Source organism: Artemia franciscana, chromosome 19 (assembly GCF_032884065.1).
Source record: "Artemia franciscana chromosome 19, ASM3288406v1, whole genome shotgun sequence".
Lineage (NCBI taxonomy): Eukaryota > Metazoa > Arthropoda > Branchiopoda > Anostraca > Artemiidae > Artemia > Artemia franciscana.
The window spans coordinates 25,529,217-25,555,085 of NC_088881.1; the positions used below are offsets into that span (position 1 = coordinate 25,529,217).

The 25,869-nt window shown below is 36.1% G+C and overlaps 1 long non-coding RNA gene across 1 annotated transcript; it reads right to left on the minus strand.

The window, feature by feature from the left end:
* Positions 1-8,190: 8,190 nt before the first annotated feature.
* On the minus strand, positions 8,191-23,520 carry LOC136039471 (uncharacterized). The gene is made up of 2 exons (XR_010620457.1): positions 23,414-23,520; positions 8,191-8,572 (listed from the first exon to the last, which is right to left on the minus strand). It is a non-coding gene; the product is annotated as an uncharacterized LOC136039471 (long non-coding RNA).
* Positions 23,521-25,869: the final 2,349 nt, after the last annotated feature.

Consider the following 25,869-nt stretch of genomic DNA (forward strand, 5'->3'; position numbering starts at 1 on the left):
GCAGGTCGTCCGCAAATGGGGCAGGTAGAGGTTGTAAAAAATGATTTATAGGATGTTGGAAAACTTCTTGGTGGGATGTAAAGAGGGAAGATTTGAATAGATTGGGATGGAGGAGGAGCGAGCGCATTAGTGTTGGTCTCAGACGACTTGGTGCGTCAGTGAGTTGTTAATAGTATTTCTCGGATGGATGGTAGATCTATCCTGCCTTAGGGTTGGATAGATGGATGATGACTATCAACAAGTGAAATGACGCCACATTTAATACAATCCTGAAATTGGCTTATGCCAGCTTTGCATCTCTCTCAGACTATCTGTCTTGGCTTTATCTCCAATCAGCCAAGGCTTGATGACTTGATTTTAATTCAAAAACTAAAAAAAAACATTTAGTGGGGTCCTTACGACTGAAATTTTCCAACTAGTCAGGAACAAAACCGTTACTGGGCCTATCCTTTCGCCCAAAGACCCTTCCCCTCTAAGCCAAAAGTATGCCCTGTTCAAAATGAAGCGGCTTAGAGCATTCAGTTGAAACTATCAGGGGATGTTGAACTAGCGAGAAAGGCACTATATTAATACTACTACTGCTATCACTGCCCTCACTGTCACAACTCCCACCGCAATTACTACTATTGCTAATGCTAAGGGTATTAAGGTGAAACTCAGAGAAAAGTGAACGTGGTTTTGAACTAAATTAAAACAAGCATGTGGGTGTATGTCGCTATACACAGACGTATGGGCTATCAAAGAGGTGTAGAGCAATATCCCAGCGACCGCCTTAGGGTATTAAGCGAAAACTTTTAGAGCTACTAATATTGTAACGACTTTTGCTATTACTACTACTGCTACTATTGAACTAAAGAATAATAGTTTACGTGCATCCAGGTTGTCAAAATGACATAGGTTTGAAAACCTTTCGATTGAAATAAGATATAAAGTAGAAATTTTCAGGGAAAGTTTATGTTACTATAAAACTAAATCAAGAGATGCAATGTGCATGCTGTCTGTCAATAGGACTATCTCAAGCAAGGCTAAGACCACTAAGTTGAAAATTGGTGCTACTACTATTACTACTGCTGTTACTACTTTTGAACTAAGTCAAAAGGAGTTAAGTGCATACAAGTTTTCAGAATGGCATAGGTACGATGTCTTAGGAGCAGAATAAGGTATAAAATCAAAATTTTCAGGGAAAGATGATGAGGTATAAAATTAAACCAAAGGATACTATGTGTATCCAAATTATCGAAAGGGCGCATTTGTAATATCCCAAGAACAGCTAGGGGGTGTTACGTTGGAACTTTCAGAGCATGTTATTGGGGAGTTTGAATTAAATCAAAAGACTCTATGTCCATCCAAGTTTGTCATAAGAGCGTATTTGCAATATCTTAGAATCGTGTAAATTGAAGCTTTTAGGGAATGTCCAATAAAAAAAAAGGATGTTAAATGGGCGTTTCTACAAAATGTCTGTAACGGCTAAGATATGAAGGTGAAACTTTAAGAGGATATTGGGTTGCATGTTGAACAAAATCAAAACTCACTACAGGCATTCAGGTTGTTAAAAGGGCGTATCAGCAACATTTTAGAAGCGGATGAGGGTATTATATTGAACCTTTCAGGGTTACTGCTACTGCGACTATTTACGATTAACTGCTTGCGTTTGTGAATAGTTTGCGACGGCGAATACTTACGACTGCGACTAGTTGCGACTCCGATTTCAACTGTTTGTGACTGTGACTTTGACTACTTGGAACTGTGATTGCAACTGCATTCGATTTGGACAACACCAACTACTAGCATCCGCAGCTGCTTACTACTACGACCGCAGCTACTTGCGACTGTGACTGCAAATACTCAACACAGGGAATATGACTCCCTGTGACTGCAACTTCTTGTGACTGCTGCTGCGACTACTTTTAACTGCAACTGTGACTACTTGGGACTGGTACTATTGAACTAAATCAAAAGAGTTTAAATGCATTCAGCCTGTCAAAATGGCACAGATGCAATATCTCAAGAATGAAATAGATTATCGAATCCAGAGTTTCAGGGAAATTGGAGAAAGATGTACAATTAAATCAAAATAAACTATGTGCATCCAGATTGTCAAAAGGATGCCTGCAAAGTTCCAGAAAAAACTAAGGGTATTACGTTGGAACTGCAGGGTATGTCTTTGGGGATGTTAGACTAAATAAAAAGACACTACGTACATCCAGTTTTTTACAAAAGGTATTTCTGCAATATTTCAGGGTACTAAGTTAAAATTATCAAGCAAAGTTGAGTAAGAAATTGAACTAAATCGAAATGAGCTTATGTGCGTCTAAGGTTATCAAAATCGCGGTCTGCGATATTTCAGGAGATTTCGGGAATTAATTTAAAATTTTAGGGCATGCGAAGGAAGATAGTTGATTAATATTTGTCTATAATCAAGGTTGTAACATAATGGGGGTCCGTCACTCTTATAGAACTCCATTAATCCTATAGAACCCCAAAGGTTATACAGACTTTCAACCCACACATTTGAATATATTTTTCCATTAATATCAACCCAAAGCACTGTAGTATATCTATTATTCAAAATCAGAGCGATGTAGCCGCAATATTTTTTTTTTTTTAATATATATGTATAATTTTTTTTTTAGACCATGGCACTTCGTATCGAAGAAGTTGTCGTACAAACTTCGAAAAGAGCTCATTCGATTCGGAATTGAAAGGGCTAGTGCACTATTTAATAGTCGAAAGTGTTTGTATGGCAACTAACCCCACGCCCACCATTTTCTCAACCCCTTCTAATCTAAATTTTTATATAGCCATTTTGTTCAACTGTCTATCCGTCTAATTTGTCTACTCTGTCTATTCTGTATACTTTTCCTATCTGTATCTCTGTCAACTCAGTCTACCTGTCTACTCTCTCTACTCTACATAATGAGGAAAAATACCTACTTAGTTCTTTTCCAATAAGAAACGTATGAACAATGACATGGAGACCTAGTGAAGACAGGAGCAATATATTAGGAGAAAAGTGATAACATGATTTATGTACAAAATGTTCTCAGGAGTGAAAAATTGGCAAATTAAAATTCGTAGATTAAAGAAAAGAAAGAAGAAAATACAACTATATACCTTCAGTTAAAAATTCGAACGTCTTAATTTGGAAGACTGTCAGACTTTCAGTAATTCGTGGAGTTTCAGCTCGTCTGTAACATCTGTCTCGCAGCACATTATGACAAGGTAATCCAAACGGTCATCGTCCGTCGTTTTGCGTAAACGTGTCGTGATCAATTACAGTTTGCTAAAACATCTTTCTACTGTGGCCACAGTTGGTGACGCTGTCGCCACCCAGTGGGACCAGAGTCGGGCATATCGATTTGACAGCGTTAATTTCACGGAATAGTCCTTCAAAGATGGTGTGACTTACGACTTTGTTGCTTTCGACCTCAGTCCTGGCTGAAAGTGTTTAAAAGTCTTTAGCTATAACATTAGTTCCGCGGGATCTAAGCATTTTTTAGGACACATCTTCACGAGTTCGTAAAGGCTTTCTTAGCTGCCATCCATTTTTACCAGTAAACTTTGGTATGCCGGCCCCAGAAAAGATGAGCTGTCGTAGATCGCATCATCCAAGCCGTTGACTAGGGTTCTAAGGACACCGCAGAGCTCCTTAGCATAAAATGATTTCCAGTCATCCAGCAGGTTGGCTCCAGAATTACCAATAACCTCTGAATAACGAGCAGACGGACGTGTAACCGGGCAATCTTTTTTGGTAAAGATGTTAACAGTACTGGTTCACTTGACCATGCCGAAGCCACGTCTGTGGTATCTTCTTTTGCATTAGCCGACTAAGATTGAGATTTTGGTAGAAGTGATGTCATTATTTTTATGGTATTTAATCGAATAGAGAATAAATGTACAGTCCGTAAAATCACTGAAGGAGTTGGTATAACCGCTAAATTTACTGACCAAGATTGAAATTATGGTACACATCATACCCCTATTTCCATGTACTTTATTTAACCGAACGAAAGGTTTTGACACCATCCGTAAATTCACGACACAAGTCGGCACCACAATTTTACCGATTCATTTTTTTTTACCAAATGGCTGGAAACATTCGAGGGGCATCCCCCCATACGTGACGGCCCTGCTCATACGGGTTAAAGAAAAAAGAAAAAAAGGTGTGCCTGTAGAACTTAAATAAATGGTATAAAATAACAGGAGCTCTATTATCTTAAGATTATATTGTTACTGAAGATAACTTTGTATTGATAAATACTTCTGCCGAGATATGTTTAAATGGCCAAACGTAAGTAAAAGTATAAAATGTTACTCGATAGTGCGCATGTGCTACATCTTTATTTCATTTTACATCTAGGAAACCGAGGATAAGGATCTTTTTAGGCTTTATATTACCAAAAAGTACATATATCTACGAACGTAAGAGTTCTTTTTGATTCTACTGTATAGGGCTGTCATGAAGGAAAGGAAGAAAAGGGTGTTACTGCAGAATGTTATATTACTACATCGAGGGAGACTTTTTGGAGAAAAATGTTTTTGTTTTTTTAGGGTCTTGGCGGAGTGGCTTGAAAAAAAATATATCTTAAAAAGACGTATGACAATATTAGATCAGAAAATATACATTGCATCGTTGAAGTTTTATGAAGCAGTGCCCCTGGTTAAATTTCCTGTTATGAATTAATGGATTATAAAGTATATCGATAGCTAGTATTTTTTCAAGTTTTAAGAAAATTTAATAACGTACTGATTAAAATCGGCTGAATATTAATCTATTTGTAAAAGCATTTTGTCAAGTATCAATTTAGGGCCTCCGCTATTACTAGTATTTAACCTATATCTCTCGTCGTTTGTTCAATTTGAGATTTCACCCACAAGCCTAAACAGGATGACAATACTCGCCCCCTCTTGACATCATCATCAGGATCACGTGCTAATTATATTAAATATAAGCGCAGATAAAGAACAAAGAAGCATAAACTTTTAAGTTGATACTGATTCTAAATCGCCGCTGAGGTCTTTATATATATAACTGAGAAGTATAAATTCTAAGAGAATCCATCTCAAAGATATGGCAAATTAAATAACTACATTTTGTGGAAAACGAGATGGCCTTGAAAGACTAGTACCAGAAAGACAATAAAGTTACACGCCTGAATAACAATTACGCCCTTTTGCCGGGTGTGACTCAAAATCGAAGACAGGGGAAAACAGATAAATTTAAGTGTCATAATTGTTTAATTTAATTTGTGAATTTATTGTAAAAATTTTGATACTGACCGCTTTGAGCGATTCGATTATTCAAAATTTTTTTAGATATTTTGAAGTGTGGTAAATTTTTTTTTTGTTTAAATAGAACCATGCAAGAGGTTTTACGGATAATTATCCCTTTGATGGGCACAAAACAAAATTTGAAGTGGCATCATTTATATATTTTTTTTTTGTTTGATGATAAAGAACTTTGACCTAACCTTTTCTTAAAATCTCGATTTTTAAAACATGACAAGCGTCAGTACTTCAAGTTCAGTCAATAGGGTACTTAAGAGGTAGAGAATTTAGAAAGTTCAAGATTAACAAAAAAAGTTCACAGCAAGAAAAAAAAAAGATGGAGACAACTGCAAATATTTCGGCCAAGACCTTTTCTCAGCCGTCCTCAGCGCGAAAAAAAAGAAAAGTAAATATACACCATGAAATGATGCGGATTTATTGTTTCATGGACTTTCATCTACTGTTTATTCATTTTTTTTTCTTTGCCTTCGGAATACCTTGTTTATTCTCGCTGACCGAAGTTTTCTTGTATCGCAATATTAAACAACCAGTCTAAAAGCACAAAATCAGAAAAGAAATTACGACCCAACCCTTTACAATACCATTAAAGACGCTTCAATGAAGAAATCTAGCAGATTAACGATAATTGTTGTCATAAAGTACATGCACAAAACGGAAAATATGTCAAAATCAGCCCAGACACATTTTATATTTATCTAGCAAATGGTTTCAAAACATCCTGTAGAGAATTTTGAGGCATTCAAAAAATGTTAGGGGCGGGGGTAGAGGTTAGCTTTTTATATTCTAGGCAGAGGTGGGGGAGCTGGAGGTGACCAACCATCTCTCCTGTGGCGAGAGTAAAGGAAATCCTTATTATGAAGAGATATTTTATCTAATAGATAGTAAGACAAAGCACGAAGAATAATCTTGTGTCACAAAATTCCAAAGTGTATCCATAATTCTTTTGTCTTTTAAAATTTTAGAAGTAAGAGGGGAGGAGATTTACGAAAAATTCATCTTTTCAAATTCATAGACTTGAAAGTTCAATTTAACCTCCTGAAAGTGTGCAATCGTTAAACTTTGATGATTCTGTCCTAAACCATTTGCAAATTCATGGGATACTCCCTGGTCCTCATCATGGCACACTGTTCTACTTAGCAGTTTGAGTATTCTAAGAAAAATGGGTATGTACTACTAAAGCCTTGTGGCTGATTCAGATTATTAACGCTTGATGTTATTTCTTACACAAATAATACTGCACACCGTTTCTCGACGGTAAATGCAAAAGCTGGTTAAGAATGAACTTTAGAATTTATACTATGTTGCTGCAGATCTCTAACTTTGTAAAAAAAAAATTCTTGTTGAAAAGCATTTTGAAGTTTAAGAAACCGCCCTGCTGGTTGATTTTAGTTTCTATAATTTTCATTTTTGCAAAATTATAGTTGTTCAGAATAACTGAGCTTTCTGTTTAACCAACAAACATTACTAACGGCATATATGCTTTTGGCTCCCAGAATATACCTAGTCTTGAATTACATCGTCATCCATAGCTCATCTGGAGCACACCAGGAAACGAAAGGGAAATATCCCCCTATGACTTCTTTTCACATTGGAACGTTCTAGAAGAAAAAACTAGAGCAGATGACAATTTGCCTTTTTGACTAGAAGATGAGCTTTCAAAGTATAAGGGCATGGGCGCCCATAATCTGAATTTTAGGAAGGGGGAGCCTTACCTGGTCTAATTGGCACTTCCAATGCTGTATAATAGAAATCTCAAAACAAAATTATAAGGCAGCCTCATCCAGCCAGGGGGGAGCTGGAGCCCCCCCCCACCTATGTGGGCACTCATGTAGGGCATTTAAAAAATATATCTTATCTTCCAAAGGACTTCTTGACAGACTTTAATCTCTTATGGATGCCCCTCCCCTTTCATATGTGTAGGGTTGCAACAGAACAAGACAGAGCATTTCTGATTCTCCACAGCGGCCCCTCATGAAGTTTTAGAGTTGTGAAAAACTAACGGGTAAACAATTATTTACAATAAAGTCACGCAACTGTGGAGATTCATCATAAAAATGAAAACAACTAATCTCCAAGTTGGGCTGAAATTTAAATAAGAAGCTGCTAAAACTTGATCATAAATTTTCACCAGTCCTAGTCTTATAAACAATTTCAAAACCCAAACCTACCAAAAAAGGAAGAATTGTTGATCACAGTATTTCGCAAGTGAAGACGCCTTTGGCTTTGTAAGTCTTAGCCAGAAACTGCTGGTTCAAGTAACTTCCTTTCAAGAGAAATTGGGCTTTAAGCGTACTTTTTCTTGTTAAGTTCAGGAGCAATGTATTCTCAAGAAGTTCCTTGGCGGAGATGCGTGATTCTCTCCTAAATCTCAAACTACATAGACCTTAATCCGATTTCAATATTGGGACGACCCAGAAAACTAGATTATAGCTCCAGCCTCAAAGCCCGATTGCCTCCAAACCCCAAAAACAGCATTCTACACAGTGTTGACATGTTCTCAGTTTTAGCATATTAAAACTTCCACCTTCCAGGACCAATATTTGATGTACTGATGAGGTAATTTTGAAACAGTTTCTTTCTTTCGACAATGAATAACTAAAACCACAAATGACGAACCTCTTATAATTTTTTTGCGAAAATCTTCAAGTTTAGTATAAGCTGAAGCAACTGAGAATTAACTTTGACAATACCGAACAATGCAGGCTTTCTATGATGCTAAAAAGTTTCCAGTGTATTTTTTCCCTTATGTAGCCTCACAATGGCCATAACAAGCTGTGAGAGGAAAACAAATCCTTGTTTTTAATATAAAAGATTTGTCATCCTTAAAAGGGAATATTTTTTGGGCTATCCCTAAAGACATAGCTACTTCATTTTAATCACTGTGTTAAATATTTCACCACATTTACTTTGTTTTTGCACAAAATTAATTTTATTCCATAAAAAAAGAAATGCCAAAACTTCTGTAGTTAAACATTCTGAATAGTCTACATTCAACTTTTTCCACCAATATTATCATACTTCAAAATTCATTTTAAGCAGTTTCATATATTAAAATACCATAAACAGTTTAAGATCCAAATAACAGAACTGCAGCCATGATACAACAGCAAACAGCAACATATGGGCTCTTCCTTTCACCAATTCTAGCACATTTCCAGAAAACTCCAAGGAATCCTGTCTTATGCTTGTCCATTAAAGTGGGTACTAAGGATCTAAGGTAAGCACATGTGCAAATCAGTAGGAGAATAGTTGACAACAAACTTTGGAAATTAAAAAGAATAATCTGAAAAAGAAGAGATAACCTTAAGCTTAGATTGACCTCAAAACTTCAACCACAAAAAATAAATGGAATACATAATAAAAGTGTACCAAAAAAATAATTTTTGAGAGACAGTATTTTCATTTATCTTTTTCCCCATATAAAAAAAATCACAAAACCTAAAAAAATTATTGGGTGATAAATCATAAGAGAAAAAATCCTTGATAGGTGACAACCATCACGAGGTAGTCCTCCTCCCAATCAGCCTAGTACACAGCACCTAGTTTTTTCCAAGTTAGTTATGACTAAATATTACTGCCCTGAGTGTAGAAACCCAGCAACTAGTGGGACAGTTCAGTGCACCAAATGCAGTCAATGGTGGCATCCTAAGTGTGCAAGGATCACGCTTGGAGCAAGAGAAAAACTACTGGTATGGTTGTGCTTAAATTGTGACTTCCCCACTTCACCTTCATTTACTAGCGGTATGAAAATTCCGTGCAAAGTTACGCCACAAGCGTGCCCTAGACCTAGATCCTTTGGCAAAAACACACCCATAGTCACACCAAGGAATTCTAATCCCAAAACTAAGACAGTAACTAGGCCCAGCAGTGAGGATAAAACTCCATGCACGAATTGTTCTGAATACGTTAATGAAGTCTCAGCTTTAACTAACAGATGTTCCGTTCTTGAGAATCAACTCTCAGCTATTCAAAATGAACTATTACCCTTAAGAAATGCCCACGAATCACTCCAATCTGATTTACGTAACCTTCAGAACTTAACTGACGAAAAAACAACAACTATTGACACCCTAATGATGCAGTTAAATCAGTTGGGAATCCTTTCACCCATGCCACCCGTGAAATTACGCTCGTCTCCCTTTAGCTCTGAAATGAATAATTCTATACAAGGCCCGAGCAATCAGATTTGTAACTCATTAAGTGACGTAAAAAGTGCATGCAGTGTGAGAATGATCCTCGATAACGAGATTCAGGAAAGTGTTAAATTAGCTGACGTAAGGTTAACTGACGAGAATAAGTTTCGTAACATTCAACCGACTGAAGATGAACCGTTAATTGTTTTCGAGAAAATAGTGCAACAAAAAGTTAAGCGCAAGCCCTTAACCAGTAAAGGATGTAATATTATATGCAGGTTTTTTGTGAAAGAGGCTCCCAAATTTAACAAGATATGTCGGTATTTTAATGAAAGTGGTTTCTGTAAGCACAGAAAAAAGTGTCGTTTTTTACATATATGTCCGCGCTTTATTTCGAAAACTTGCAGTAATAATGAGTGTAATTTTGACCACGTTGATTTATGTTGTGTTTTATCATGTACGGAAAAAGAATGTGTTTTCGCGCATGCGTGTTGCGGTACATCAAAAAGACGTAGCTCCAGTCACACCAATCGACAGGAAAATACTTTTCTGGATCCGAACCCGGCATCAAAAAACTTAATTGGACGGGGGTTACGAATTCAAAAACATCGCGATTACACCTTTTGCGGACCTCCGTGGCCCCCCTTACCAACAATCCCTCCCGTACATCAACATACCCCCAACCAAGCGTGTGTTGCGCCTTCTCGGTCGGTCGGAATGTTTTTCCCGGATCCGCTACCTCAGCAGCATCAACTTTTCTACCCCCCACAAAAGATAACGTCCCCGAGCCCCCCGACAGTTTTTCAAATCCCCGTACCTCCCCCCTCCTGTCCACCCTCACAGCCCCCAATGGCGAGGACACAATTTCTTTCGTTTCAGCCGAAATTCCAGTACTGAATAAATTTGAGCCCCTGTTTGGTATGGGTAATCCTGATGACAGCCTCACCCACCAGGGAAATAACATATTCTTACAAAGACCTACAACAAGAACATCAAACACCACTAAGGTAAAGTATTATAATTCTGATGTTTTTTCCTTCCCTAGGTTTATTTACGCAAATGCTGAAAGTTTAAATTTTGATAAAGTGGCTGAGTTAGAAAGTCTAGCTCAGGCAACAAAGGCATCTGTCCTAATGGTTTCTGAAGTTCATCGACAAAACCCAGAACTCCTGAAAATAGGTGGTTTTGATGAGTTTATAAAAATACGACCTGATGACCATCCACTGGGGAAAAAAGGTGGCGGAGTTCTTATTTATGCCCATGAAATTTTTAAAGCAGCTAGACTTGATGTCCCTTTTTTAACTGAGTACGACGAAATAATGTGGGTCATTCTAAAACCACGACGTCTCCCCCGGAAATTCACTGGTATTGCTCTCTGCGTGTATTATTACTCGCCGGGTCAGACGAGTGAATACCGCCAAGCATTCGTAGAAAAGCTACAACTCAGTTCGGATTTTGTTTTGGGCAAATACCCATCATGCGGAATTTTCATGATGGGCGATGCCAATGAATTAAAGCTCCATCACCTGGACGCCGGAATCGGCCTGAAGCAGCTCGTCAATTTTCCCACAACCAAAGGTGGCACCTCCCTTGACCGAATTTCCACAAATATGCACGAATTTTACAACATACCTACGACCGGGGCTCCAATTGGAGGAAGTTACCACTTTTCTCTTGAACTTAACCCCACCTGTTCCATTAAAATCGATTACACTACAACTGTAACTATCAGTCGACCAATCACAAGTGAGGGACTTCTGACTTTTGGCCAATGGTTAAGCTGCGAGAAATGGGAAAAATTCCAAGATGCTAAAAGTAGCAACGAAAAAGCTACTATTTTCCAAGAAGCTTTGCTTCATAATTACAAGGCCTGTTTTCCTGAGAAGTCAACAAAACGTTTCTCGTCAGATCGACCATATATTACACAAGAAGTTAAGAAAATGGTAATGGAAAAGAGATGGCTTTTCCGTCATGGTAATACCCAACAAGCCAACAGGTTGAAAAACAAACTAAGAAAAGTCACTCGAAAACACGCGAACAAATATGTAGAACGTAAAGTTAATCATCTGTTCGAGTCCAAACCAAGCCAGTGGTACAACCGAATCAAAAGGATGACGGGCAAGGTGGAAAAAGGAGTCGATTTTGGCATTGATGAAGATGACGTCGTAACAGCCAACTCCCTTAATAAACATCTGGGTAACATTGTGCAATCCCTCCCGCCTTTGCTGAGCGTGGGAATACCCACCCCTCCTCCTGAGTCTTTTGATTTCCCTTTGATATCAGAGTCCCAGGTGTTTTTCAAATTAAAAAGGCTTAAAAGAACAAGTATTACCCCTGTAGATATTCCCATTGATATCATCAAAGCATTTCCAGATTATCTTAGTGGCCCCCTAACACTCCTTTTTAATCAGGTGACAAAAACAGGTGAGTATCCATCAATTTGGAAAAATGGGTTCATTACACCAATACCAAAAAAAGATGCGCCCAATGATTTTTCGGGTGTCCGACCGATCACTATGACACCCATTTTTAGCAAAGTGTATGAAAGTTTTGTTGCAGCATGGCTGAAAGACCGTATTCTGGACAAAATTGATCCAAGGCAGTTTGGAAATATGCCAAACACATCTACATCTCATTACTTAGTAAGTATAATTGACAGTATTTTGCAAAAACTCGATGAACCAGATTCTTGGATTAATCTTATTGCAATAGATCTAAGAAAAGCTTTTGATTTAATTTGCCACAAAATTCTTGTAAAAAAACTTCTTGGACTAGGTGTAGATTCATTCCTTGTACGTTTAATTGCTAGTTTTCTTTCTGGTAGATGTCAACGGACAAAATATAAGTCCACCTACTCCGACCCACTGCCCATTTTTTGTGGAGTTCCCCAAGGTACCCTCTTGGGACCACTTTTGTTTCTTGTCATAATAAATGATTTGGCAACAACACTGGACGATCGCTGGAAGTATGTCGACGATCTGTCGCTCATTGAATGTTGTCGGAAAAACCCACCAAGCAGAGCAGGTTCATTAATGAAAGATATATGTCAAGAGGCAAAGGTGGACAAAATGACTGTCAACTTTGATAAATCTGTAATTTTAACATTTTCTTTTTTAAAATCTGCGCCAGTTTTTAATCCACCTATTCCCAGCGCCAGTCACGTGACCGAAATTAAACTGCTCGGCGTTCATATCACTTCAGATCTGAAGTGGAATAAACATGTTGATGGCATGTTAAAAAAAGCTAATTTGGCCATCAGGTCTCTAAAGTTGTTGGCTCGCCATGGAATCCCTGCACCACACCTCCTACGCATCTATTTCTCTTTTATACGTTCCACACTTGAATACTGTTGCCCTGTATGGCATTTCGGGCTGACTAGGGAACAGTCGGACCGGGTTGAGAGGGTGCAATACCGTGCCCTCCTAGTAATCTCAAAAGCCCCAAAAATACCGTACATATCCCTCCTTAATCAGTTTCAACTTCAAACCCTTCAATCTCGTCGTTTAAAACTAGCCCTATCCTTTGGTAATAAAATTTTGTCCAGCCCTATACACCGAAATATCCTTCCTCCCCAACATCAACCGGCACGGGTAAGGCCACTCAGGGCCGTTGCAGAGCCTGTACCAAAACTTCAACCTGTGACTGTGTCACATGCTCGTTATGAGCTTAGTTTTGTGCCCTCGTTTGTTAAGCTGTTTAATGCTGGATCGACTTTTTAATCCGGATTATTGTTGTTAATTGTATTATTATAATTTTGTGTATATTTGTTGACTTATTTTCGTGTGTATGTGACAATTATTATTGTTAATTGTATATATTATTAATTTTGTGAATGTTAATTTTGACTTGTCGACGAATTTTTGTGTGTGTATGACAATAAAAACTAATAATCGGCTCTGTCCGTCGAATGTTTTTTAAATAAAATGAATTTGAATTTTTGGATCTACAAATGACATGTTTTTAAATAACTTCAAAATTTAAGGCATTTAGATCTAACGGTAATTTCAGCAGTTATCAAATCACATCTAAATATCAAATCACACTGGGTTTTCCGTTTTTTTTTCTTAAAAGTGTATAGGGTCCATCATTGATGCATAACTGTTAATTAGGACTGAACAGTGTTATTGATTTTTATATCACCAGTCTGAACTGTAAAACAGGAAAATGGTAGGTAACAGGATACAAAGGTGAATAGGAAGACCATACAGATACAAAAGTGCATGTAAAATCTAAGGCCAAACTCTGTAACAATCAATCATGTACATGCAATTATATGGTACGATTTGATGAAGAAAGTAGTAGGGCCACGTGAGTGAAAATTTAGGAAAAATCAGCTCAAATACCAAATCCTTATAATTATTGAAAGTTTTATTCCCCTTGCTCAACTACTTATATTAAGAGTGTCAAAAGAGTTATGTCCAGGGAAGCACTTTGTTGGTGGCTATGCCTGATCTTCAGTGTTCATATCAAGACCAGGAGTTGGCACCTATTAGGTTGTTAGCAAATAACCTATGTTTATCGAATTATTGACAAACATGTTAAGATACAAGATAAGAGGACTGAGGGCAGTCAAAAACACAGACTACACCTTAAAGCACCTTGAAATTTTCCCAATGTTACCAAATGCTAATTAAATAAATGGGTGAAATTGCAGTTTAGCAGCTCTTCCAAAGGAAACATTATAAAACAAAAATAGTAACCCCATTAGATCCTGTATTCTATGCTCTTTCCAAATAGTCGTTTTTCTGGCAATGCCCACCACCCCCAATCTTATTTTATCCTGAGCCCTGATACTGAAACCTTGATCCTTATTAAATGCCAACGGAAAATAGTTACAGAACCAAATTTTCTGAAAACTACTTTAAAACAACTAAATAGCTACTTATCTCAACAATAAGAGAGTATTGCTTCACTTACCCCCTCCCACCCCCACTGACGTAAAAATATACAGTCCATTATAAATATTTACACTACTTTTTGGAATAGGGTGAGATTTTTTTATTCTGATAGGTTTTTATCTGCAAAAATAACAAAGAACTGAAAGAGTTGTGATATTGAAAAAGATATAGTTTTAGCATATAGGGTGGACTTTGTATTTTTCCATCAGGGGGGATGGTGGGGACAAATTGAAGCTTCATACTTTCAGGAATAAGACACGAAGTACTTGAGGAACAGCTTCATCCAGTGTTGCACTTCTATCTGGAATGATGTTCCTGGGGATATTATTCCTACAACTCCCTCTGTTGACTCCTTCAAAAGAAGGTTAGACAGACATTTAAAACCTCAAGGTTTCAGAACAAGGTAAATGAATAGTGGCATACGAGATACCTTTAAGTACCTGGCGCCATGAATATAGGAATGAAAAAAAAGTACACATCTATGACTAATTTAAAGCAGTTTTCAGAATTTCTGGTATCCATTTTATCTAAGAAACAAGGTGTCACTTCCAGAGTCTTTATTAAGCACTCAAAATAAAACCAAATTCATAATGGAAGTTATTAGTAGGCTATATTTGAAGAGAGCATACAAAGATGCATCAGGTGGCATGTTCACATTTTACCTAGCTAAGTAGCCCTGAGTTCTAAGCTAAGTAGCAAAGGCTTAATGATGAAAACTAAACTTCAAGATTGGAGGTAAATTTTAGTAGGCTATTAATTTTATAACATACTAGGCATGGGTAGAATAAAATATTTGTAAGAGTTCACTCCTCTGATTTCTCACCATCACATCCATGTCTTTTCCTCTTGAGCATTTGCATCACTTGATGCCTTTTTTAATGCTCTTTTCAAATTCAGTACCTGATCCTTGGGGAAATCACATTTTAGGCCCTTAAAGGGCTCAAAATAACCCATAGTAGGCAAAAGTTTAAGATTTATTTCTAAGAAAAACTGACAAGTGATGCCTTTTTAATGCTCTTTCCAAATCCAATAATTGATTCTGGAGGAAACTACATTTTAAGCCATTAAAGGGCTAAAAGGTTGCAAAACAGCCAATAGGGGCCAAAAGCTTATAACAAGTTTTCTAAAAAAAAAACTGCCTAGTGAGAAATAATTACCATTTTTAGGTAATTCAGGAATGGCAATTGTTATTTTAGGTCAAGGTCTCATGCATTCTTCCATGCACCACGAAATAAGAATTGTTTTCTTAACATGATTCTTTCTCAATAACCTAAATTCTAGACTTTTACCTTAATTCCATTGGTCTTAATAGGAAAATATTATTTTGCGAATGACATCAAAGCAAACACTGTGAAATTTTTTAGGGGTTCAGACGTTTTGAAAAACTCCAGTGACTTTGTTTCCAACTAACATTTTCCTATTAAAACTAATGATAGGGTAAAATTCTAGTTTAGCTACTTTTTCCTATCTTGAAAAGAGGTTAGGTTAGGAAAATGAAACTTTCAAGGATGGATCTGCAGAAGAAAGTATGTCATAGGAAGGTATTTTGAAGTTCCTACCACTACTCCTTCCTCCCTCTAGAGGGCACTGACCTTAAAAAATTGTTGTGTTATAAAACCTTGCAAAATAGATCTTTCACTTTAATGAAGTATAAGAAAACTGTTTTCAGCCTCACAGCTTTACTCAATCCCAATTTATGAGGTTTTGGATCTGCACATACACTTCCTAAATGTATTTATCTTATCCAGCACAGGAGAAAGCCATAGGCTTGTATCAATACAAATACAAGAAATGACAGCTCAACAGCAACACTGCAAAACACAAAATGTTCTTCAGTAAAACAATTATACAACTAACTATATTATAGAAACTTTTTTTTCATAAAAACTGAGTTTCAATAAGAGCACTATAAAATGTTTGCACCATTTGCACAGAAACAACAGTATCAGGTAAACTATTCCAAAGTTTTGTTGCTTGGTTAATAAAGCTACACTGACCTATTTTCTTGTGCAATAATGACTGATACAGTTTATTCAAGTTTTGTCAAGTGACTGAGTAATGACTAAACTTGAAGAAATCAACCCAGTCCATATTATCAACATCTTTCATAATACAGAACGTATTGATCAGGTCAATCCTGTCCCATCAAAACTGCAGGGAGGAAGTCCCAAACATAGCAGTCAATGCTGATATGGTAAATGACTAAAAAACGGCACAAACTTTGATGTCCAATGTTGAACCTTTTCAATTTGCTGTGAGTCATGTCAGATACCACACAGAGGAACAATATTCTAACGCCAGGTGTACTATTGTCTTGTATAGTGTCATAAAAGTTTGAAGGTTAGTTTTCCTGAAACTTCTCTTAATATTAAGGAGACTAAGTTTAGCATTTCGCAAAATTATTGATTCAACTGGTTATCAGAGTGAATACCTAAATCCCTTACTGAATCTTCTGATGAAACAGGTGTATCACAAAGAAAATAACACTAAGTCAAGCTTTTCGAAAAGTAATGAAGTACATAACATTTTTGATGGTTTACAAACATAGAGTTCAATTTACACCAATCATTTAGGGCATTCAGATCCGCTCGAATAAGGGCAACGTCTACCAGGGACGTAAAACTTTTATACAGTTTTAAATTATCTGGAAATAGTTTGGCAGTGGAGTGACAAATTACTTCAGGTAAATCATTGACAAATAAACAAAACAACACTGGGCCAAAACAAATGCTCATGGCACACCACACAAAATCAGGCTCTGACTTGAAAGAGCACTACTAACTATAACTTGATGGAAACAGCCTGATAAGTAATCTCCAATCCACTCTGAAGTTCTATTGCCTAAATCACAATTTTCACATTTTGTTTAAGCAACAAACTAACTGAAACTTTGTCAAACGCTTTACTGAAGTCAATGTACACACAATCAAACTTCAAACCAAAATGAGCCATATTTTGGAAATTTTTCATAACTTCTAGCAACTGTATATTGCATGACCTGTTTTTTTTTTCAGAAACCATGTTGTGATGGATGCCATGATTTATTTTGCTTAAAGTAATCCTGTGTCCAATATACAATAATCTTTTCTATCACTCTTGAAAAATTTGAGATTTATGAAAATGGACAATAGTTTGCACATTGGGACTAAGATCCTCCTTTATGGAGTGGCTTTACAACTGCTCTTTTCCATGATAAAGGGTATTTACCACTCAATAGACAACGGTTATACAATAATGCAAGAGGTTCAGCTAAACATGTGGCTGTCTTCTGAAGAACAGTATTGAAAATACAATCTATGTCTGGAGCTTGATTAATGGAAAGCTTGTGGAGAATTTTTAAAACCTGCTCTAAAGAAATATCAGAGTCATCAAAGGGAACTCTATCTGCTGAAACAAATTTGGTAAAATGACATAGACTGCACACTTGAACTTCATTTGGATTTACAAAAACTGCCTAAAACCCTTGATTAAGTACATCAGCCTTTTTCTGATCATTGCTTATTAGTTCACTAGTAGCTAGGTCATCAAAAATGCACATATCAGTCTTATTTCTATTAACATACTTCCAAAACTTCTTTGGAGACCCCCAAATGATAGTAATGATTGCCAACTCAATTACACATAGGGATCAAGCGGCACCATTCCAAGCCCTTTTATATTCACACCACAAATCTTTGTTTTGTTTTTTCCAACATATACTGTCTCTATTGTTTATTTTTATCACTAACAATGTCAAGCACAAATTTTGGCAGTCATATTCTTTTTCTTCTACCTTCTTTTATGTAATAATGTGGAATGAACCTATCAAATACTCCTTTCATAGCCTCTTGGATAAACTCAAAAGCAACATCTACATCTGCATTACTAGACTGAAGCTCCTCAGCAAAAAGAAATGGATAAAATCTTGGATTTCATTGTAATAACCCTTACTGTAATCATAATAAAATTTAGAACCAGAATTCATTGCTGCACTTATATTCATTGATGGACATAACTACATGGTTGCTTTTACCTAGAGGTGGCAGCATCTTGAGGTCTACTATGTTATCTGGAGATTTCATGATCACCAAATCTATTACATGGGGAGTGGAATCACTTTTGAGTGTTGTAGGATCCACAATATGCTGGTACAAAAAACTATCCTGTAGAGTTTAGACAAGTTCAAGTGTAAAACTCTGTTCTGTCGCTGATTTAGCTTGGGATGACCAGTCAACATCAGGTGCATTGAAGTGATCAAGAACAAGAATTTTTAAGGAAACAGACAAAAGGTACAACAGAGAACTCAGCAGACAGTTTTGATTTAACATACTAAATTCATTTCTAGATAGGCCTTTATATATGCCTATGCCCACAATCTTCATGTTTTAGGATACCCTTGGCAACTTAACATTCACAATAATTACTTCATTTAATCCACCAGTAAACAAAACTTCTGCATATTTCAATTCTGATGATGGCAAAACATAGATACAAACTCCTCTTTTTGAATGCTTGTTGTGCACAGTATTATAGCCACTCAATTGACAGAAATGTGCTTCAGGATCAAGGCAGTACTTTGGAACCACCTTAGTCACAATAACTATCAGGTTTTTGTAAATTTACAAAAGAATACAGTTGATCAAGTTTGTTTGAAAGTACATTGGCATTCATGTAAAACATAGAAAGATTATTCTTCCATTTCATGCCTGGAGAGGTCTATTTGTCTCTGATTTCCCTGGAGGTAGCTAAAAGTGTCAACATGAACAAGCTCAGGACCAAATATACTATGCCTGATTTTCCAGACAACCTCTCCAGCACTAACTTTTGCATACAGTTCTTCTTTCAGCATGTCATATTTTTTCTTTTCAACCATCTCAATTTTGAATGGTTATGCACTATTCTAAGCTCAGGAAATCTTGCCTTTGTTACAGGGAGATTTGTGGTTAAATACAGACAAGCCATGTATCTCTCAATAGTTGTCTTAAATTTGAATTTCATGGCCTGCATTTTCTACTTGATGTTTACCTAAACAGACTGTGAAACTAAACTTTGACATACAACCTTTGCAAAAATTTTCATTAATCTGCTTCAAGTCGGATTAATTCTGCTGTTTCCTGCTTTTTGAGTTTGGGTCTCAAGCAAACCAAAAGCAATAAGATTCTCCTGTGTTGAGACCAGGTTCAACAGAATTTCACCACAATTCAGAACCAATTTACTCTGGTTCCCTGAACCAGCAGCTCTGTCATAACATAAGATAATATTTATTTGCAAAAGACTATCACAAGCTCTATAGAGCCGAATTCGCTTTATATGTCAAGTAAAAGCTAAAAAAAAAAAAAAAAATTCAAAACAGTACATTAAGTCAAACACTTAAAATTAAAAGGAATTAAAAAGCAAAATCATCAAAGATAAAGGACAAATCAGTAAACTTAACAATTAAATTACAAAAACATTGCAGTAAATAAAAAAAGAATAAAAACGGCAATAGAGGAAAAGGGGAATTTGGCAATTACATAATCACGAATTATTATTAAGGTATTCCAGAATAAAGGGTATAAAACTTTTGCGAAACCTTTCTGTAACAGCATGGATTGGAGAGTAAGTTGGGATTGCTAAGGAGGCTGACCAGGGAGTTGGAGTCTAACGGGATTGTGAAAATCAGGGAGTAAGTCCTCAGTACGGGGATTGGAAATGACTGATTTAGCAAAAAGCAGGCAAATTTTTTCCCTCCTTTCCTTTAAGGTGGTAATGCACGCAGCTTTAAAGAGGAAGGAGTATGGAATTTTGCCTTCTTTGTAAATGATCCTGAGCAAATGCTTTTGGACCAACTCGATTTTGTCAATAAGTTCATTTGAAAGTTGTGAATGCCAGACCAGACATGCATATTCCAATAACGGCATGATAAAGGATAAATAAACATGGAGGGAATGTATCTTAGGACAATTAAATTTGTTTAGTAGCTTAAAAATGGATAGTGAAACATTTGCTCGTTTAACAATGCTGGAAACATGTGTGTCCCACTTAAGATCATTAGAAATTGTGACACCAAGAAGCTTAACATGTTTCACTAGCATTTCGCTTGGGATCAGATCGCAAAAAGCAGGAGTGGATTTTAAGAAGTTGATTGTCATTATCTGTGATTTATTGGGATTTACTGTCATATTTAGATTCTTGGATTCATCCGAACATTGGGTTAGGATTTCAATGGGGTCACTTTTAATATTCCTATGACATACTTCAAGGATCGACAAGTCATCAACATATTTCCATCTTTGGGGGAAGTCCTTGCCAATTTTGTTAATCATGACAAGAAATAATAGTGGTCCCAATAAGGTTCCTTGAGGTATTCCACAGTACCTAGGGAGGAGGTTAGAGAAGGTATTTTACAACTTGTGATCTGTCTGAAAGGAACAATATAACAATATTTACTAATAGTGGGTCAATTTCAAAGTTATCATGTAGTAAACGAATTAGGATAATGTGGTCAACTAAGTCAAACGCTTTTTGGAAATCGACTAAAACCAGGTTTAGCCAGACATTTGGTTTCTCTAGTTCACTTAGGATTGTGTGAATCAAGTGTGCAAGGTAATGGGTGGTGGAGGTTTTTCTTAAATTACCAAACTGTCAGATGTCAATGAGTGGTATAATTTTAATTTTAAGCCAGTCACAATTTTGTCATAATTTTTTCAGAAAAAGTGCTTTTCCAAGGCACCAAATTTTTGTTTTAGAATGGCTGCAGCATGCTCCTGAACCTCTGACGTAGAAAATTTGGCTTTAATTTCGACCTCTATTTCCTCAACTTTTGTATGTACTGGGGTAAGCAGCTCATGAAACGTCTCCTCAAGAATTCTGGACAAACCTTATATTTTAAACTTGACTATGTTCTTCATTTCAGAAGCAGTAAACCCTTGACTTAGAATACTCTTTTTTTGTTTGCACACAGGGCAAACTTTTTTTTCGCTACTATCTCTGATGCTTCACTCATCTGCTTTTACTCATTTTGCACAATAACAGTTCATGTATAGTGGCAACACTGTGCACCATCAGAGTTCAAAATTTATTTCACACATACTTCTGGCTAGAACAGCAGCATTCAACAGAATATATAAACACCCTTTTAACACACTTAATAACCAAGTCACAAAAAAGCTCAATGGCAAGGAGAATTTCTATACAGAGACCATAATGATTTAACATTTATGCCACAGATAATACAATATTTTTGAGAGCTCATAGACAACATTTGAACAAGCATTGCCAACATTGCTTTAAAAAAAAAACAAAGTTATGGCTTAAACTTCTACTTAAATAATGGGAATTACATTTTCAAGACTGAAAACCAGAGAAAAAGAAACTGAAAATTAAGGCAAAATGTTGTTTTGTCAAAATTCTAAAAGATATAGACCTATGAAGTAGGCAAATTTCTAAGACTTGTAAATCAGATGATAACTAATACAAAACTAGGCAATGCCTTCCCAGACTATATTTTTGGCCCTGGATTCATTAAAAAAAGTTTCATTTTTTCAACCTAACCCCTTTCCAAGATACAAAAAGTAGCTAGACTTGTATATTACTGTGAAATAGATCTACTGTTCAATTGAGGCCAAAGAAAAACATTATGAGCTTTATAGGTCTACCTGATTTATCAAGAAGCTGTATCCTGATTAATGAAATTTTAGAGATTTACAAATGTATTTCTTAGATTTAAGGGGAAAACCTTAATATGGCTTGAAATTCTACTGACATAATAGGAATTATATTAAAAAAAACTAGGGCCAATCACAGGCTGAAGACTCAGAATTAAAGTAAGACATTTTTTTACAAAATTTAGATAGATATGACCTTTCATGCATGGAATCTCCAAGCATTTAGAGATAGTAGCCTGATAAAACCTTCCAAGGATAAGTTTTAGGCAGTAGATCCATTCCTGGAAATTTTGTTTGCCAAACTCAACTAGTTTAGAAGGTAGCAAGAAAAATCTGTTCTGTCTTGGCTTTTTCTACAACTAGCCATGACTTGATGCCCCATAATTATTCTATTTTAACTCAAAAATCAACAGACTTGGTTGAGGCCTTTGGCCTAAACCAAGTCCATGGAAGAACACAGCATGCCAAGCCAAGGAGACCCTCCAACAGATTTACTCTAGTTTGGCATTGTGGAGTGACATGAGAGGTGTAGCATAAGTGGGAGATGGTGATGTTGGCATTGAAAGGGGGGGGGGAATTAATGCCAGGTTTTTCTTCTCACTCAATTGGACTATCTGTCTTGGCTTTTTATGCAATTAGCCATGACTTGATGTCCTACAACTATTCCATTTCAATTCAAAATACCTTCCTGGGATATACTTTAGCCTGTAGACCCATTCCTGAAAGTTTCATTTTCCTAACCTAACCCCTTCCTGAGATAGCCAAAAGTCACTGAACTACAATTTTACCAAATGAAGCTTTTGGGGATGGGTCTACAGGCTAAAGCATATCCTGGGAAGGTATTTTAAAGTACCCACCTCAACTCCTTCTTCCTCTAGAGGGCCCTGAAATTTGCCAACATGACAGGTATATATACCTATTGAAATTTTGAAAAAAAATACATTTTACCTTAATTTTCAATTACCAGTTGCTTTTTCTATGCCTTTAGTTCTGAAAATACAATTCCTGTTATTGGAGTAGATTTCTGAGCCATATCAATGTTTTATTTTCAAAATTTAGGAAATGTATTTCCATAACTTCAAAACCTCATAAATTGGGATTGAGAAAAGTTGTGAAGCTGAAAATAGTTTTGTTGTACTTCATTCAAGCAGAAGATCTATTTTGCAAGGTTTCACTTTTACAACACACATATTTTCAAAGGTCATCAAAGGTGAGCACCCTCTAGAAGGAAAGGGAGTGGAGGTAGGTACTTCAAAATGCCTTCCCGGGATATACTTTAGCCTATAGACCCATCCCTGAAAGTTTCATTTTCCTAACCTAGCCCCTTTCCAAGATAGCAAGAAGTCACTAAACTAGAATTTTACCGAGGTCTGTACACAGGAACTTTACCCATATTACAACCAGATGTTGAATACACTATTCTCTTATAGAATTATAATCAAGAATGACTACCAAGAAAACTCTTTACCATTTTGAAAGAGCAGATTTTCCTTATTTAAAAATGTCTGCGTAAACCATAGACGCATTATATAAAGTTATAAATATGGCGTAAACTTGCCGTGCGCTAGTTAGCACATTTAGCACCCAATAGAACCATAGGCTTACACCACGATCATTATAGCTCACTGCAATCAATTTCAATACTTAATTAGAAGTATAATTATATATTATTTTGCCAAAAGCGGTTTAAATATTAAAACAAATTTCTAACAAAATTTAAAGAAATCTTGCAAAATCACAGAACCTTTGATTCTAACAAAAAGTACTAACAATTGATATAAAATTTTATGCTTCAAAACTTACAGCAATAGATAAATATTCCAAGAATGTTCTATTTATAAAAGGATGAGTTGGAGCTTATTGAGCTCTAAAGCATAATAAGTAAGTAAATTCTTAAAATAGGTTTCAATAAGAGCTTTGAACACAATTTGATTATTGCAATTGGCTATTGGACGCCAAAAAGTTATTGCACTATGCTTATTGAATGCGGGGTTAGGTAATGAACTAAATAACATTGCTATTATCCGACAAAAGTAGTCTGAAATTTATAGAGATCAAGATAAAATTTGAGTTCCTACATTCTGGGATTAAAAAACTTCAACGAAAAAACTAAAATTATTCTAAAAATGTCAAGAGGGGTTATCGTACTTCATAATTTTGCTCAAACTAAGTTTAGACGCCAGGCAATGGAATCCTTTGAAATTTTTCCGTAAAATTCAAAGGGATTTTCAACTTGAAAGTCTTACAAAGAATCCCATAAGGCTTTCTAGAATGAAAAACTTATGAAAAATATCCCATACAGGTAATTTTCAAAGGCTTTAACCGACTATAAGACTGACTACTTTATAAACGGCCGAATAGCAGAAAGACAGACAACTAAAATTAGTGTAAATTCATTTGAGCATGGTCGATCGCCATTTTTTTTCTTTATGTAAAGCTTTGATCACCGTAAACATATATGGTTAACAATTTACAGCATCACTCATTTGGATTCAGCGCCTGGTCGTCTGGTGATACTTATGTATCTTAAAAGAGACGACATACAAAACTATTCTCCTCGAAGAGATACTTCTTCAAGACACAGAATACTCAACAATTTGATAATATACTTCAAGTCTTGGTAATTAGGCCATCAGAAGCTATATGACTAGAGTTGCCGCTCGTAAAAATTGATGGTAGTAATCACGTCCACTAAAAAATACCACTTTGAAAAAGAAGAATTAACTTGCAAAAATTTCTGCGCTTGTTTTCGCACAAGTGATTTTGCAAATTTGTCTTGGGTTTGACACATATTAAGGGAATTTTTATTTTGCCTGACTTTGAGACAGGTTTTATTTCCTTACATTCTCTTTTCTGTGTTGCTGCAAATCGGTCAACTGTTATTGAATCGTTGCTTGGGAACTTAGTTGAGGTCATAGATTGAGCAAATCGCATTTTTGAATAATTTCAGCCTTACATAAATACAGATACATCCGTTTCAGGTACTATAATATTTACGTTGGTCTTGTTCTTCTAAATATAACTTAGCCAGTTGAAAGGAACCATCTTCAAGATTCTAATTGGAAAAAGGTATATTTTCATTTATTATTCAAAGGACCAGGACAATTTTGTAGCTTATAGCGCCTACAACTTCGGGTACAGAATCTTTATTTCAGGTAGAAGATTAAGGTATTTATCCAGTTCGCATTATTTTCGGTAATTGAAATGACTGTAAAAACAACTACAGATAAAAAGTGCAGGAATATTCCAAGTTCCAATTGCCTCCTTCTTTATAGCTTTCTGTCATTATGCCTCCAATAATCCAACCAACAAGACAAACAAGAAGGCACACGGCTCGGTCCAATTATCTTGAGGCTGGAAACCAACAACAGAGTGCTTAAGGAACAGCTTCATCCGACGTTGCACTTCGATCTGGAATGATCTTCTTGAGGCACTTAAATCTAAGTTTCACTGTTGACTCTTTCATAAGAAGATAGAATAAAAAAACCTCGATAAAAACTAGCGGCAAATCAGACATTTAATTATACCTGCCGCCATGAATTTAGGATTAAAAAAAAAACAAATTCCTGGACTCAGTGTTCTGTGTTTCACATTCATAACCTTAGAATCGACAAAAACTGACAAGCACTGGTGTGAGACAAAGACATAATTTCCACAAAGAAATAAGATATTCTGGAGAGATTTTAGGAACATTTTTCAATGACTGAAGCTTTGTATGCAAATATTAAGACTCAAAATGGGGAGAAACTTCTGGAGCGTGATATTTGTAAAAAAAAAGCTTCACCACGAATTTCTGTTTAGTTCATCACTAAGAACTCATACTCAAGAAAAACCTTTCGAATTATAAAAAAGAAATATTTTACTTTGATTGCCCACCTACATTTTGAAAAACACCTTTTTAGGTATTTTCACTGAAAAAAGTAG